This window comes from Vombatus ursinus, unplaced genomic scaffold (genome assembly GCF_900497805.2).
Source record: "Vombatus ursinus unplaced genomic scaffold, bare-nosed wombat genome assembly UNPS02014832.1, whole genome shotgun sequence".
In the NCBI taxonomy this organism is placed as follows: Eukaryota; Metazoa; Chordata; class Mammalia; order Diprotodontia; family Vombatidae; genus Vombatus; species Vombatus ursinus.
The window spans coordinates 51674911-51686486 of record NW_020954610.1 but is presented as its reverse complement, the minus strand read 5'-3'; the positions used below and the strand labels follow the sequence as shown (position 1 = coordinate 51686486).

Below are 11576 nucleotides of genomic sequence, written 5' to 3'. Positions count from 1 at the left end.
ACACACACACACACACACACACACACACACACACACACACACACACACAAACAAAATCTACTTACATCCTCCCGTCATCTCTTATTGGCTAGACGCCCACAAACGTTTCCGCCAGTCTCCCTGCCATTGGCCCGGCGCCTCCCCGGACCCTCACCTCGGGGGTGGGCGGGCCGAGGGCTGGCGGAGGACTACGAGAGGTGCCAGCACGTTTCTCTTTCCCTGGAAGTACCTCCGTGGTGTGAGCGCTTGCCGCGTGCGCCCGTAGGCCGCCTCCGCCCGGAGGGAGACTGAGCTTCTGGAGGAGACCGAGGGTGATCGCTCGGGTCCGCGTGGTACGTTGGGGTTCCGCGGAGGCGCGGCTCCTCGCCGGGCGGCCGTTTATAACGGCGAGTTCGGAGCGTTGGTTGGCGGTTGGCCGGCCGCGGCCGCGGGCAGGCTTGGCCTCCCGCGGGGCGTTCGGAGGGAGCGGGCGGGCGTCCCAGCGCGCGCCGCCCCGCCCCGTCCCGTCTCGTCCGTGTCTTCTCTTGAGTCTTCCGAGCCTTTTCATCGGCCGAGGGTGCTGGGGCAGTCGGGGAAACCTCCACCGGGACCGGCGGAAATACACGTTGGAAGGGAGAAAGGGGATGACCGCCCCCCACCCCCCACCCCTGGCCCTCCGGCTCCCCGAGGGCCGGGCCGGGTGCGCTCCCTCGGCGTTTCTGACCCTCGGACGAGCCGAAAGTGGGGGGACGGCCAAGCGTCCTGGGCACGCCGGGGCCCAGACTTTTGAGTAGCCGTTCTGGGCATGGGGCAGCCCGCATTGCGGTCCTCACACCCTAGCGGCGGCCTCCCCCCGCCCTCCAGCTCAGGGCTCCGACACAGGTGTGTGGGTTTGCTGCCCAGCCTCGCGCAGCCGGGCGTCTCGAACTGTTTAAACTGAATTTAAGTCCACCTAACCGTACGTGCTCCGCGAGTCGGGGCTCCACCAGTCGGGGCTCCCCGTGGCCGCGGAGGGAGGGAAGGCGAGGGGAGAACAAGTGGGGACGAGTAAAATGTCGAACTTTTCAAGAACGTCTCTTTCTCTTAGGTAAAATGGACCCCGTGTCTTTTTCCCGAGAATGCTTTCAAAACAGCTCTCCTGGAATTTTAGGAGCTTGCTGACTGAAGAAGGCAGGGTCCTGATTTCAGAGTTGGAAGGGACCTCAGTGGCCATCCAACCTGATAAAGAATCCTCCACCACGTCCCCAAACAATCAGTACTCCTAGATCTCCGCTGAGGGGGAGCCCAGTTCTCTTCAAGGCAGCCCCTTTCACTTCCTTATACCAAGCCTAAATTTACCTTTTTGCAACTTGTACCCATTCCTCCTCATTCTGAGTGCAGGGGCCTCTTCCCAAGTGGCAGCCATTCCAAGGTGACGGCATTCATGTTCCTTCTCCCCCATTCCCAGATCTCCTCCTCTACAGACGAAATATCCCATTTCCTCCAATTGATCCTCATATCGCTTGACCTTAAAGGCCTCAGAGACCCGGTTGTCTCCAGGGCAGCAGTTAGGAAACCCTGTGCTGTGAGTCACCTTATATTGCCTAGTACCAGGCTCTGAGCAAAAACTATATTTTGAAATCGGTACTTCCCAAATTTGTCCCTATTATCAAAGGTTTGAGTTTTTTGTTTAAGTACTACAGATGAAAATAATGAAGAAATACAAATCTGCATATTATATGCAACAAAAGTTGAAGTAACCTATGGGCAAGCATCAAATATTTTACTTGTGGTGTACAAAAAAAAAAAACCTTGGGGTATACAAAAGAAATAGAAACCCCCGTGCTCGAGGAACTTATAAGAAATCTAGATGAGGAAATGAAAGCCATTTTTTAAACTAGTTTTGCTTTTAATAAATATTGCTGGAAACTATTTCCATGACTGCTTTTCTTATGTCTTTTCCACTTTGTTCACGAAACTCAAAGAATGGAGGGATGCTGCCGAGGAATGTACTCTGACTTATTTTATCATGTCCCTTTATCCTGGAATCAACTATTTTCTGCTACTGTAATTTTTTACAAAAAAATTATGCTTTTCTTATGTCTATTGCCATGCCACCGTGCCATTATTCTGTGTGGCTCAAACATGTGCTACAGTGTGTTGTTTTTTTAAATTTTTGTGGTCTGTGGACCAAAAAAACATTCCAGTTACATTATTTATAATAGAGAATTTTTCCATAACTAGGTAAATATTTGTAGAGTTAATAAGGCATCCTTACTCTAGGTAGCTGGAGCTTAGAAATATTTTCATTATCTTTTTTCTGTTATGCTAGTGTTAATGTGATGGTGTATGTAGAAAGAGCACTGGCTTTGAAGTCAAGGAACCTAGATTCAGATTCTAACTCTGATGGTTACAGTCTTGTAGGTCTTAGGCAAGTCAACTTTCCTACACTTCAGTTTCCTCATTTGTAAAATGAGGTGTTCGAACTAGATGGTTTTTGAGGTCACTTCCAGTTCCAGATCGAACTTATGTTCAATGAAGATATCCTTTAAAAAAAAAAAAGTAAAAATTAAAACTGGGTAACAGGTGTTGAAGATAACCTAAGAAGAGAGTTTATGTCAAGAAAACTTTGAAATACAAAACCCAAGCTATGGAATGGAGGAGTAGTGGTTGATTTCAAATAAAAAGTACTTATTTTTCATGTACTTAAGTAGCCAGTTTAAAGAGCGTTCTTTCCTTTCATTCAGTAATTTCCCTAGGGCCTCCCTATCCTCCACCCAAAAAAAGTGTCAGGGTCAGTCTTTAACTTGGACACCATATGCCCTACTCCAAAGTGGTGAGCCTACTTAGCCATTTCTCTAATGAGGCTCACCTACTTCCACCTGTAGGCCTTTGAATTGACTCTTACCCCTGTAGGATTCAAGGTCTTACTTGCTGATGTTACCTATTCACTTGCTTGATTTCTCTGACTATACTTTGACTACTTGTCCCAAGACTTCAAACTGCTGGCCTAAATTCTGATCACCAGTTTCTGGACAACTCTCTAGGTCTTACCTTTCGTTCACAGTTTTTTCTTGGCCCCTCCAGTTTGTCCTTATTACTCCCATTCATTACTGCCCATTCTCCCGATGTGAGGAAAATGAGTTGAAATGAGTTAGATTACATACTATATTGATCCAAATATAAGGCTAAATATAAATATACAAGAAGCAACCAAATCAAATATGAGTTAGTAACATGTGAGTTCACTTTCTTGTGGTGCTAAATAGTAGTAGTAGATGCTAGTGAATAGTTTCAGGTTATTCAAATTGTATTTTTAAAAATTTGTTAACATTTTGAGTTCTGAGTTGCCTCCCTTCCTTCCATCTCCACATTAGAGAAGGCCAACATTTGATATAGCTATTATGTGGAACCATACAATACATACTTCTGTATTGTCTGGGTCATGTATCCGTTTTGACCGTATCTTGGTAAGTGGTGTAAGGTTTTGTGTATACCTAGTTTTTGCGAGACTGCTTTCTAATTTTCCAAGAAGTTTTTACCAAATAGTGAGATCTTCCAAAAAGCTTACTATAATCATTTAGTACTCTGTATTGTAATACCTGCTCTATTCCACTGAAATGTCATTCTATTTCTTAGCCAGTGCCAGATAGTTTTGATAATTACCACCTTTTACTACAGCTTAATATCTGGTACTGCTCGACCTCTTTCCTTTACGTTATTTTTTTCATTAATTTCTTTGATATTCTTGAATTTTTGTTCTTCCAAATAAATTTTATTATTTTTTCTAGCTTAATAAAATAATTTTTGATAGTTTAATTGGAGTGGCACTGAAAAAGTAGATTAATTTAAGTAGAATCATCACTTATATTGACTTGACCTACCCATGCACAATTAATATTTTTCTGATTATTTAAATCTGACTTTATTTGCATAAAAATGTTTTATAATTATGTTCATGTAATTTTAGGTATAGTCTCAAGTATTTTATATTGCCTACAGTTACTTTAAATGAAATATCTCTTACTTGCAGGGCTTTGTTTATAGAAATGATGATATATGTGGATTTATTTTATATCCTACAACTTTGCTAAAATTCTTCATTCTTTCAACTGACTTACAAGTTGAATCTCTAGGATTTTCCAAGTATGGCATCATATCGTTTGCAAAAAGAGATATCTTTATTTCCTCATTGCCTATTCTGATTCCTATAATTTCTTTTCCTTTATTGCTATTACTAGCATTTCTGGTAGAGTATTAAATAATAGTTATGGTAATAGCCATCTTTGTTTCACTCTTGATCTTAGTGGGAAAGTTTCTAGCATATCCCTATTACAGATAATGCTTGCTGATGATTTGGGGTAGATGCTTCTTATTTTAAGGAATAATGCATTTAAGCCTATGCTTTCAGGTGTTTTTAAATAAATTGTGTTAATAGTTTTCCTTATATTGAATCAGCCGTGCATTCCACGTATAAATCCCACTTGGTCACAATGTATGATCTTTGTGATATATTGCTGTAGTATTTTATTCAGCTTGCTAGTATTTTATTTAGGATTTTTGTATTGATATTCATTACTAAATTTGATCTATAATTTTCTTTTTCTGTTTTTGCCCTTACTGGTTTAGGTATCAGCACCATATGTGTTTTGTAAGAGGAGTTTAGTAGGATTCTTTCTTTACCTATTATTCCATATTATTTATTTAATATTGGAATTAGTTGATCTTTAAATGTTTGATAAAATTCACTTGTGAATCCATCTGGTCCTGATGTTTTTTTCTTACAAGATAATTTATGGCCTGGGATCTGTTCAATTTCTTTTTCTAAAATAGGTTGATTTAAATATTCTCTTTCATTTTCTGTTAATCTGGGCAGTTTATGTTTTTGTAAGTATTCTTACATTTCCCTGAAATTGTTCAATTTACTGGCGCATAATTGGGTAAAATAACTTAATTGCTTTAATTTGTTCATTGATGGTGAATTCACCTTTTCCCCTTTTTGATACTAGTGATTTGGTTTTCTTCTCTCTCGTTTTTAATCATGTTAACCAATAGTTTATCTACATTATTCTTTTTTTAAGCCAACTCCTAATTTTATTTATTCAGTGATTTTCATACATTTATTAATTATTAATTTCACATTTAATTTTCAAGATTTTCATTTTGGTGTTTAATTGGGGATTCTTAATTTCTTTTTCTAGTTTTTGTTGATACTCAATTCATTGAGCTGTTCTTTCTCTAGTTTATTGATGTAAACATTAAAAGATATAAATTTTCTTTATTACTGCTTTAGCTGTATCCCATAAATTTTGATATGTTCTCTCATTGTCATTCTCTTTAATAAAATTCTTATTTTTGTGATTTGTTCTTTGATCTTATTCTTTAGGATTAGATTATTTGTTTTTTAATTTTCATTCTGTGTTTCCATGGTCCTTTATTAAATGTAATTTTTATTGCATTATGATCAGAAAAGGATGAATTTAATATTTCTTCTTTTCTGCATTTGACTTTAAGGTTTTTATGCCCTAATATATGATCAGTTTTTACAAAAGTGGCATGTACCACTGAGAAAAAGGTATATTCCTTTCTGTTCCCATTCAGTTCTCTCCAGATGTCTATCACATCTAGTTTATCTATGATTCCATTCATCTCTTTCTTATTTTTTTTTTTTTTGGTTAGATTTATTTAGTTCTGAGAGGTGAAGATTAAAGTCTTCTATTATAGTTTTGCTATTTCCATCTATAATTAATTTATGTTTTCCTTTGTAAATTTGGATACTATAGCATTTGGTGCATATAGGTTTAATATTGATATTACTTCATTATCTATAGTAGTTTTTAACATAATGTGGTTTCCCTGATTATCTCTTTTTATTATTATCTTTGACTTTGAGATTATGATAACAACCCCTTATGTTCCAGCTCTTCATTTTCACTCTGTATGTATCTCTCATTTTTTAATGTGTTTCTTGGAAACAGTATGTTGTTGGGCCCTGCGTTTTGATCTGTTTTGCTATCCTTTGCTGTTTAATGGGTAAGTTCATCCCATTCACATTCAAAGTTATGATTAGTAGTTGTAGATTGCCATCCTATTTTTTCCCACTGTCTGTCCTTGTCTCTCTCATTTTACCCTATCTCTCCTTGGAAGTTTAATTTACTTTTGACCACTGCCTCCCTAACTTGCACACCCTTCTGAGACCCTTCTTTATCCTATCGCTTTGCCCTCTTGTTTCTCTGTAAGTTAAGAAGACTTTTATACCCAACTAGATGTATATGTTATTCCCTCTTTAACCCAGTACTGATGAGAATAAGGTTCCCACACTGCCTGTCCTCCTTCCCATCCTTTTCTCTCCTGTAAAAGTTCTTCAATTTATTCCTCTTTTGTATGAGATGATTTGCTCCATTTTACCTCTCTCTACCTCATTGTATTTCAAATGTAGGAGAGAGTGGAGTTCATATTAGGCTGTGCATACCCACATAAGACATTAATGCATACACATTTTGTTTTGCACCAGCGAGTCCAGAACTTGTCCCTCTTACCTGAGACTGTCATGTATAACTCACTTGCGAAGATACCCTTATCACCTTGCCAGTGCATGGTAAAGCAAAGTAAAAGGAGCTGTGCGATGGGATTTGGAGATGAATAGTATCTGCTTTGGCCTCTGAAAGTAGAAGGAGGGGGAATGGGAGACCCTGACATTAGGCAAATTTATTTTTTAATTTTTAAAAAATTTTCTTTTTAATTTTTAACATGTTTTTAAAACTTTGGGTTACAAATTTTCTCCCTCCCTGCCTACCCACCCACATTGAAAAGGCAAGCATGTTGATGCAGGTTATAGATGTGTAGTCATACAAAACACTTCCATAGTAGTCCTATTGTGAAAAACTAAGTATATTTCCCTTCATCCTATCTTACCCCCCATTTATTTTATTCTATCTTTTGACCCTGTCCCTCCTCAGAAGTGTTTGCTTTTGATTATCCCCTCCCCTAATCTGCCCTCCCCTCTATCAACTCCCTGTTCTCTTTTGCCCCCTTTCCCCCCTTATTTTCCTGTAGGGTAAGATAGATTTCCATACCCCATTCTGTGTGTTATTCCTTCCTTAAGCCAAATCCTGTGAGAATAAGATTCACTCATTCCCTCTCACCTTCCCCCATTTCCCCTCCACTATAAAAGCCTTTTCTTGTCTGTTTCATGTAAGAGAATTTACCCCATTCTACTTCTCCTTTTTTCCTTCTCCCAGTATAATCTCTCATCCCCTTAATTTTTTTTTCCAGATATCATCCCTTCATCTTCAATTCACCCTGTTCCTTTATGTATCTATCTATACATACATATAATTTTTTTCCCTCCCACTACCCTAATACTGACAAAGGACTCATGAGTTACAAATATCATCTTTTCTTGTAGGAATGTAAACAGTTCAACCTTAATAAGTCTCTTATGATTTCTCTTTCATGTTTCACTTGAATCTTGTATTTGAAAGTCAGATTTTCTATTCAGCTCTGGTCTTTTCCTCAGGAATGCTTGAAAAGTCCTCTATTTCATTGAATGACCATTTTTCACCCTAAAGGATTATACTCAGTTTTGCTGGGTAGGTAATTCTTGGTTGTAGTCCTATCTCCTTTGCCCTCTGGAATATCATACTCCATCCCCTCCGGATCCTTAATGTAGAAGCTGCTAAATCTTGTGTTATCCTGATTGTATTTCCACAATACTTGAATTGTTTCTTTCTGGCTACTTGCAGTATTTTCTCATTGACCTGGGAATTCCGGAATTTGGCTACAATATTCCTAGGAGTTTTCCTTTTAGTATCTCTTTCAGGAGGTGATCGGTGGATTCTTTCAATTTCTATTTTGCCCTTTGGTTCTAAAATATCAGGGCAGTTTTCCTTGATAATTTCTTGAAAGATGGTGTCTAGGCTCTTTTTTGGATCATGGCTTTCAGATAGTCCAATAATTTTTAAATTCTCTCTCCTGCATCTATTTTCCAGGTCCGTTGTTTTTCCAGTGAAATATTTCACATTCTCTTCTATTTTTTCATTATTTTGGATAGTGTTACAGTGCTTTGATTTCTCAAATTGTCACTAGCTTCCAATTTCTCCGTTCTAATTTTTTAAGAAGTATTTTCTTCAGTGAGCTTTTGGACTTCTTTTCCATTTGGCCAGCTTTGCTTTTTAGGGCATTCTTCTCCTCATTGGCTTTTTGGACCTCTTTTGCCATTTGAGTTAGGCTATTTTTTAAGGTATTATTTTCTTCAGTATTTTTTTGAATCTCCTGACATTAGGCAAAATTTTGAAGAAAAATTTGTCTTTGGTACCCTCCTTTTCTGCATTTCTTCTTCCTTGTTCTTTTTCTCCTCTTCTTCTTCATGAGGAAGAATAAAGTAAGTGAAAAAATATGCTTCAATGTGCATTCAATCCATCAGTCCTTTATCTGGATATGTATGGGATTTTCCCTCATGACTCCTTTGTATTTACCTTGGGTCATATGTTGCTGAGAAGTGCTGAATTATTCATAGTTAATCATCACACAATATTGCTGACACTGTGTACAATATTTTTCTGGTTCTGCTCGCTTCATTTTGCATAAGTTCATACAGGTCTTTCCCAGTTTTTTTCTGAAATCTGCCTCTTCATCTTTTTTTATTGAACAATATCATTACATTCATATACCACAGCTTCTTCAAGCCATTCCCCAATTGATGAACATTCCCTCAATTTCCAATACTTTGTCACCATGAAAGGGCTGCTATAAAGATTTTTGCACATGTAGGTCTTTTCGCATTTTTATGATCTCTGGGATACAGACGAAGTAGTGGTATTGCTGAATCAAAGGATATGCACAGTTTGATTGCCCTTTGGGCATAGTTTCAAATTACGCTCTAGAATGTTTGGATTAGTTCATAACTCCATCAGCAGTGCATTAGTGTCCCGATTTTGCCATGTCCTCTCCAACATTTATCTTTTTCTTTTTTGTCATATTAGCCAGTCTGCTAGATGTGAGGTGGTACCTCACAGTTGTTTTTAATTTGCATTTCTCTAATCAAAAGTGATTTAGAGCACTATATGCCTATAGATAGCTTTGATTTCTTCATCTGAAAATGTCCTGTTCATATCCTTTGACCATTTACCAATTGGGAAATTACTTGTATTCTTATAAATTTGATTCAGTTGTCTATATGAGAAATGAGGCCTTTATCAGAGACACTTGTAAAGATTCTTTCCCAGCTTTATGTTTTTCTAATCATGGTTGTATTGGTTTTGTTTGCACAAAAGCTTTTTAATTTAATCTAATCAAAATTATTTTACGTTTTGTAATGCTATTGCTTGTTTGGTCATGAATTCTTCCCCTCCTCGTAGATGTAACAGGTAGACTGTTCCTTGCTCTTCTAATTTGCTTATGGTGTCACCCTTTATGTCTAAATCATGCCCAAGGTCTATCATATCTAACTTTTCTAATATTCTATTTGCCTCTTTAGTTTCTTGTTTATTTTTTTAGTTGGACTTATTGGGTGCTGAAAGGGGACAGTTGAGGTTTTCTACTAGTTTAGGTTTGTGTCTATTTCTTCCTCTAACTCACTTAACTTCTTTAAGAATTTGGAGGGTAGGGGGATCTAGGTGGCGCAGTGGATAGAGAATTGGTCCTGGAGTCAAGAGGACCTGAGTTCAAATCTGGCCTCAGACATTTGACATCTACTAGCTGTGTGACCCTGGGCAAGTTTTAACCCATTGCCTAGCCAAAAAAAGAAAAAATAAAAAGAATTTCGAGGCAAAACCACTTTGTATACATATGTTTGGTGTTGATATTGCTTCATTGTCTATGGTACCTTTTAGCAAGATGTAGTTTCCTTCTTTTACTTTGTCTGAGATCAGGATTGCTATTTGTTTTGTTTTGTTTTGTTTTGTTTTTTTACTTAAGCTGAAGCATAATAGATACTGTTCCAGCACCTTACCTTTACCCTTTGCGTGTCTCTCTACTTCAAGTGTGTTTCTTATAAGGAACATATTGGAGGAGTGTGGTTGTTGATCCATTCTGCTATCTGCTTCCATTTTATGGGAGAGTTCATCCTATTCACATTCACAGTTATGATTATTACCTGTGCATTTCCCTTCCTCTTATTCTTCCTCCTGTTTGTCCTCTCTCCTTTCACCCTTTTCCTCCACACCAGTGTGTTGCTTCTGTCTGCCATCTCCCCTAATCTGCCCTTTCTTCCGTCAGTCTCCACCCCCCTTTACTTGATCTCTCCTCCTACTTCCCTGTTGGGTAAGATGGATTTCTGTATTCAAAGGATTTTCTATGATTCCTTCTTTGAACCAGTACTGGTGAGAGTAAGGTTCAAGCAATGTTCTGCGCTCACCTTCCCATCTTCCCCTTCAATGTAATAAGTCTTTTGCACCTCTTTACGTGGAATAATTTACCCCATTCTACCTCTCCCTTTCTTCTTCACCCAGGGTAGTCCTCTTTCTCATCCCTTAATTTTTTTATGTCATTCCCTCAAATTCACCTTATTCCCCTATCATCCATCTTTGTATATTCCTTACAGCTGTTGAGTGATGCAGTTTTTAAAAATTACAAGTATCATCTTCCTGTGGAGGAATGTAAATGGTTTAGCTCTATTGAATTCCTTATGTTTTCTTTGCCCTTTTTACTTGTTTTTGCTTCTGTTGGGTCTTGATATTGGAGGTCAGATTTTTGGTTTAATTCTGATCTTATGAAAGCTTGAAATTCTTCTATTTCATTGAATGACCATTTTTTCCCTTGATGTATTATGCTTAATTTTGCCAGGTAATGATTCTTTGTTGTAATCCTAGCTCTTTTGCCTTCTGGAATATCATGTTCCATGACCTCCTATTCTTTACTGTTGCAGCTGCTAAGTCCTGTGTAATCCTGATTGTGACTCCCTGATATTTGAATTGTTTCTTTCTGACCACTTGTATTTTTTCCTTGACCCGATAATTCTGAAATCGGGCTATAATGTTCCTTGGAATTTTTATTTTGGGATCTCTTTCCTGAGATTGGTAGATTCTTTCAGTGCCTATTTTGCCCTCTGGTTCCAGGATATCAGGGCAGTTTTCCTTGATAATTTCTTGAAAGAGGTTGTTCAGGTCCTCCTTTTGATTATGGCTTTCAGGTAGTCCAGTGATTGTAATATTGTCTCTCCTGGATCTGTTTTCCAGGTCAGTTGTTTTTCCCATGAGACGTTTTACATTTTCTTCCATGTTTTCATTCTTTTGAATTTGTTTGATTGATTCTTGATGTCTCATAGAGTCCTTAGCTCTCACTTGCCAAGTTCTCACTTTTAAGCTGTTGTTTTCCTCAGTTAGCTTTTGTACTTTCTTTGCCATTTGGCCAAGTGACTCTTTAAGGAGTTGTTTTCTTCAGTCGATTTTTGTTTCTCCTTTTCCGTTTGTTCAGTTCTACTGTTTAACCAGTTTTCCTAGCTGTTGAGTCTTTTTTCATAATTCGCTTGCATCACTCTCATTTCTTTTGCCAGTTTTTCTTCCACCTCTCTTATATGATTTTTAAGCTCCTTTATGAGCTCTTCCATGAGTTCTTTCTGGGCTTGAGACCACTTCCCATTTTTCTTTATGGTTTTGCCCATAGGTATTTGACATTGT

At 38.2% G+C, this 11576-nt stretch overlaps 1 protein-coding gene across 1 annotated transcript in view; it reads left to right on the top strand.

The window, feature by feature from the left end:
• Positions 1-225: 225 nt before the first annotated feature.
• ATF7IP2 (activating transcription factor 7 interacting protein 2) overlaps positions 226-11576 on the top strand; it is a 74954-nt gene continuing 63603 nt past the window's right edge. The window contains exon 1 of the mRNA XM_027839275.1: positions 226-332. The gene's annotated coding sequence lies outside the window, so the exon portion shown is untranslated. The remainder of the gene's footprint in view (positions 333-11576) is intronic.